Raw genomic sequence first — 6,000 nt, 5'->3', positions numbered from 1 at the left:
GTGTCGAATCCGGAAGTCCGGTCGTCTAGCTGGAGTTCCGGAATCGATCTAAGCACGCCCTGGGATCGAGATATCGCGTCCAGACCAGACGCGATATTTCGATCCCCGAGCAATCGATTTTAACGCGCCGATCCGGCGCGTAGTCTAGACGTGGCCTGGTATGTAAATACTGCTATTCTAGGCCACTAGTGATGGTTTTATCAATAAGGAGCTGGCAGATGCTGTTTGCTCTGTGGGAGCCTCACTGGCAGTGGAAGCTGTACAGTCCCTGGGGATGAGGAATCACACAGCAGACGGGAGTCTGGAGGGGAACAGATAGTAAAAGTCTGTCTCTCGCTCGCTATAGAGACTCCAGAGTAGAGTTTTCCATAAAATACAATTAATTAGCTTGCTATCCTGTAGAGCATGCTGGTGGCAGCTGCTGCTAACAAACTCTCCCTACAAATGGGGATTTCATCCCACTGGGTCTAAGCAGAAGGGGTGGAAAATGTCTGTTCTGCCTGCTGAGCTGGGAGGCGGCTCCCCCAGCTGGAGCTGAACTCTGCCTTTTTGCTGCTGAGTTTCATTCCCCACCATCCAGGTTCCCCCCTCCCTCTCCTGCCCCCAAAACACAGAGCTCCTAGAATTTGGCTCAGTGCATGAACTCGCTCATCCTGGGCTGCCATGTGAAAACATGCAATGAATGCTGAGTTAAAATTACATTTTTTTTTAAAAGAGAGAGTGCTTCGCTCCGACTAATGCGGCTGCCACTTCACATCAGCTGCTCTCTATGGGATGTTTGTGTTAATGGACTATCACGCCCCATTGAGCCTGATCAGAAACGCTTACAGCTACAGCCAGGAGGTTAGCATGCGTACGTGAGTGAAAATAGACTTGTGTTTTCAGTGCACCAACATCCGTTCCAGGACTGGGCAAGCACTGCATGTTTGTGAGCATCCAGATATCCAGCTGCCTGTCTGAGCTCTCCAAACGACACATGTCCCCAGAATTGGAAGAGGGCGGTCACAAGATCAGGCACTCTCAGGATATCTTGGTCCCTTTGTTTTTGGTCCCAGTTCAAACCCAAAAGCTGGTGCAGTTTTGGTCCAGTGGGTTGAGGCTGGAGACTGTGTTCTGCTCACTTCTCTGCCCTGGGTGTATGGTATAACCTGAGACAAGTTGTTTCCTTTCCTTGTGCCTTTGTCGTTTAAAAGGAGGACACTAATGCTCCCTCTCCTGGCAAAGCAGTTGGGGATCAGGGACATGAGACGCTTGAGCAATGCAATGTCTTATTCCTGTTGGCACTGACTGAGCCAGAACCCAGCCTAAGCTCCCAGTGGGATGCCAGGAGGCACTGTGCTGCAACAAGCACTGAGGGGGACTCAGTAGGGAGTGCTTATCTCTGAATCAACATCCACCCTAACCCGTATTTCCTGGCTGCTGTCTTCAATGTATTTCCATCAGAGCTACAGAAACGAGAAACTGGGGTATTGGGAGAGAGTCCAAGCACATGCGCAGCGCGGTCCCCAATCCTAGCCCCTTGTCTAACATCAGGACCAGCTTGGTGACCTCATGGCTGTTGCATTTCATTTATTAGGGAAGTGCCAGTTGCAGCTCCATAGTTTTAAGGCTGAGTTGAGTTTTGCACTGAATGTAGAATACTGGTGAAAATATTGGCATGCCGCTGAGCACTAAATAACTCCCTGGAAAGTCCAAGAGCCAGAACCTTCCCCCACTTTACATTCTGCTGTCTTCCCACAAACCTCTTTTGTCTAAAGAATTAGTGAGTGTGGAGAAGGCGTGTGGTGAATTCAGCTGGATCCAGATGATGCATATGTGCAAAGACGTCTTTTGGGAAGAAGTGCAGAGGTGCCGAACTAGGGGTGCTGGCTTGAAGTGATTTCCATTATATACACTTAATATAGAATACTGATGAAAATACTGTTTGCATGCAGAATTTTACCCTAGATGTTGCCTTCCTTGTAGCAAATCATACTGGGCTAACGTGATATTTGAACAGCCTCACTGGAGAAAGGAACATTAACTTATGATCCAGTGCTGGCCTCCTCTGACTTCCACTAGCTTTGTGCTTGCATCTGAGTTTATTAGACACCTGATGTTCTCATCACTTCACTCCTCTTCCCCATTGTTTGCCTAAAGCATATTTTCAAAGGAAGAGTTCAGAGGCCAGTTTGCCTGTGTGGATGAGCCTGTTTAAAACTCTCACAATCATAAACGTCAAGGGGAAAACTGCCTGTAGTAGGGTATCGCTTTGTCTTTACCATAGTTTGATGAAAAGGCTGGCACTTCAATCACTTCCCACTGCCTACCAGACCTTTAAGAAAGCGCTTTGAATTGACTGGATGCCCTGTGGTACACAGAGGTTGCCATGGAAATGGTTCTTTTCCTTGGATGACGGTTCCTTGACAAGTCAAACTTATGCAAACTTCACCCGCACTCCTTTTCATTGAGGACAAAGGGACTTTGTGAAGCACAAAACTTCGTATTTGGTGTTCTGCTGTGGGGGGAGGGGGGGTGTTCCTCACACTTTCTCTTTTCAGAGTGAGCAAGGCATATGATGGGTGAAGTGGAATCATGTCCTGGGATAGCAGCTGCATTAATGTGCCTTCTTTCCTCTCCTAAATTTTCCCAATAATTCCTTGACAATAACAGCTCTCCCCTTTGCTTCAGTCCCTGTTTCTCCTAGGGGTTTGTTTGGTCTGTTAGTTTCAAAGCCCATAATTGCTTGTTGAGATCCTGCTTTCTGTCTCCTCAGGGAAGGGAAGTGTTTAAAAGGTCTGCTGACTTTTCAGGAATTGGCGTGGCGCTGACCCAGAGCCAGAACCTTCTCCCCCTTTACACGCTGCTATCTTCCCACAAACCCCTTCTGCCTAAAGAATTAGTGAGTGTGGGGAAAGCATGTGGTAAATTCAGCTGGACTCAGATGATGCACTGCAACGTCATCTTTTGGGAAGAGGTGCATAGATGCCGGAACTATGGGTGCTGGGGGTGCTTCTGCACCCCCTATCTTGAAGAGGTGTCCATTATATGCAGCATTTACAGTTTGGTTCAATGGCTCTCAGCATCCCCACTCTACAAATTTTTCCAGCATCCTTGAAGAAGCGTGGAAGTGACTGATGTAGGGGCTGGACACCCAGCAAAAATAAGGGACCTATTATCTCCGCTGGCTATTGGTGCTCTCCTCAGGTAGAGGAGGTCTGTAGTTTGTGAGCCAAAGCAGCAGGCGTCCGCTCTCAATTTCCCACATGCGTTTGATGTATGGAGTAATTGTGTCAGCTATATGCAGTGGTGGGTTTATGATGGAGGGAAGAGGAAACGCACATTTGTGAATGGGAAAACCTTCCCCTCTATTTCAGAGGACCTCCCTTGTAAATTGGCCCTGCACTTTGTCTCTCCTTTCAGCCAAAATGTATTGATACACCCTTTAACTGATTGCTCCTTTTTGTATGCTTACATTTCTTTTCACTGTGCAGAAAAATAGTGCCTTGAAAGATATCTAAACACTGTGTTTTGTTTCCTTTCCTTTCCTTTTTGTTCAAACTATTTAAGAATCCCCATATCTTCCAGGCATATTTTGTGTTTCTTATAAAGTGTAGGTGGCAGTTTCACTTACTGTGAGGTAAATCACAGGAATGGAATAATCATCTGCTCACGCTAGGCATATCTGTTGGGGGTGGCATTGCTAATTCACAGCGCTTGCTCATCTAGTTCTTTGCAGGAGGACAGATTCATGCCCCCTGCTGCTGTCCGGCTCTGACTGGGGATCCTGAGCAAAGCTTTGGCAGCTCCTCCTACAACTTGTTTATTTTGGGTGAAATGATTCAGTTCTATGTGATTAGGCTCATTTGATAGAAGGTCATCCTGGCCAGTGACACGATGCCTTGAATGAGCCAGGCCTGCTTTCGTCCAGTTAGCAGATCATATAACATGCTTGGCGGGGTGGAATGGGGCAAAGTCTGCCAGAGATGCAGGAGTTTCTACTTGGTGACTTATGATTCCCCTTCCAGCTCTAGCTTCTGCAGCTGTGTCACTTCTTTTGGTTGTTGGTATTTTTACTTAAAGCCCCAGCTCCTGGAGTCATGTGATTATACGAGACTGTCAGCTTGCTATTTTTTCAAGTATGTTTTTAGCCCACATGGTTGCAGACAAAAACTTGGGAACCAGAAGCAAATAATAAGACATTAAAATATATTACATTTTTTAAAACATCTAATTATTTTTAAGATAAACTTGCATTTTTTTCTTGAGAGGATGGAGAGCTGACTTGTGATTTTGGAACACCTGGGGTTGGCCATACTGCCTCTGGCTGTGGCATCCGATGTGGTGAACCAAACAGAGTTGGGCCTGGTTAGTATGTGGAAGGGAGGGACACGTTCAAAGAAAGCATGGGATACTACAGGAAGTGAAGCTGGTTGATCAGTAAGTAGGCTCTTTTGTCTGAGTCAATGTTGAGCTAATGTTCCAGCATGGAGTTTGGGGGTATTGTGGTGCTGGGCTTAGGTTGTCTTTTTCAGATGAGCCTTTACACTGAAGTCATGTCCATTTAGAAACCCCTTGGCACATTTCCCAGAAGTAGGGATGTTAGCCCCAGAGTTCTGTCTAATTCCAATGTAGGTAGTTACAGTCAGACGCCTGAAAATTTCCCCTTCCATCCCACATCATAATTTCTATTGGACAGGATATGCCCCTTCACTTCCCATTTTGAACTGATGTGCTGTGAGGTATTTAACAGCTGCCCATGCACCAGAGAGGTGGCTGCATTACAGTGGTGGATGAAGGTGTGATACGAGCATTTGCTTAACTCCATGGTCCGGTCTGATCAGGCTATGCAGTTTATTTTTCCTCTCCTTTCACGTCTCTGGGGTGGGTGACAAAGGCCAGGTCTACACTGCGACTTTAAATCGGTTTAATGGCCGATATACCGATTTAACGCTGTATCCGTTCACACGACGTCGTCATTAATATCGAGTTAAACGGCTCCTTAAATCGATTTCGGAACTCCTCCCAAACGAGAGGAGTAGCGCTAAATTCGATAGTGATAACTCGGATTAGGGTTCATGTGGACGGAAATCGACGTTATTGGCCTCCGGGCGGCATCCCAGAGTGCAGCACTGACCGCTCTGGACAGCAATCTGAACTCGGATGCAGCGGGCAGGTAAACAGGAAAAGCCCCGCGAACTTTTGAATTACATTTCCTGCTTGCCCAGCGTGGAGCTCTGATCAGCACGGCTGGCGATGCAGTCTGAAATCGAAAAAGAGCTCCAGCATAGACCGTACGGGAGATACTAGGTCTGATCGCTGTATGGGGAGACAAATCTGTTGTATCCAGCTCCGTTACAGAACACGAAATGCCAAAGCGTTTGAATAAAAAACTCCAGGATACACAGCGCTGCGTGACAAGCGTAACGGGAAGCCAGAGACTCAAATGGACGCTCATGGATGGTCGGGGTACTGAGGACTCCAGCTATCTCACAGTCCACAGCAGTCTCTGAAAATTATTTGCATTCTTGGCTGAGCTCCCAATGTCTGTAGGTTCAAACACAGTGTCTGGCGTGGTTCAGGGAACAGCTCCTCAGTTTATTTCCCCCCACCACCACGTGAAAAAAAAAAGGGAAAGATTGCTGTGCTATGGCGTTTGCTCAATGCACTCCGCGAAAAAGGCGCCAAAGGGTTGTCTGCTGCCTTCACAAAGGGAGGGGTGAGGCTGTACCCAGCACCACCCGGGGCAGTGTTTTCTGCCCCATCAGGCACTGTGCTCTCAACACGGAAGTGGGAACTATGGGATAGCTGAGGAACAGCTACCCACAGTGCACCGCTCCTGAAATCGATGGTAGCTTTGGACCATGGACGCAAACAATCGATTTCGGGATCCCACTGTGGACGCGCTAAACCGATTTTATTAGATCTGTTTTGTAATATCGGTTTAAGCTAATTCGAAATAATCGTGCAGTGTAGACGTACCCAAAATGAGGAAGAGTCTATTTCAAACAGGTAAAGGAA

General features: G+C 47.2%; 1 protein-coding gene across 1 annotated transcript in view; it reads left to right on the top strand.

Moving 5' to 3' along the window:
- Positions 1-6,000, top strand: part of SH2B2 (SH2B adaptor protein 2) — a 72,226-nt gene that overhangs the window by 48,257 nt on the left and 17,969 nt on the right. The gene's annotated exons all lie outside the window — the stretch shown is intronic.

The sequence above is a fragment of the Chelonoidis abingdonii genome, chromosome 20 (genome assembly GCF_003597395.2).
Source record: "Chelonoidis abingdonii isolate Lonesome George chromosome 20, CheloAbing_2.0, whole genome shotgun sequence".
Lineage (NCBI taxonomy): Eukaryota > Metazoa > Chordata > Testudines > Testudinidae > Chelonoidis > Chelonoidis abingdonii.
This window is presented reverse-complemented; position numbering and strand designations above follow the sequence as displayed.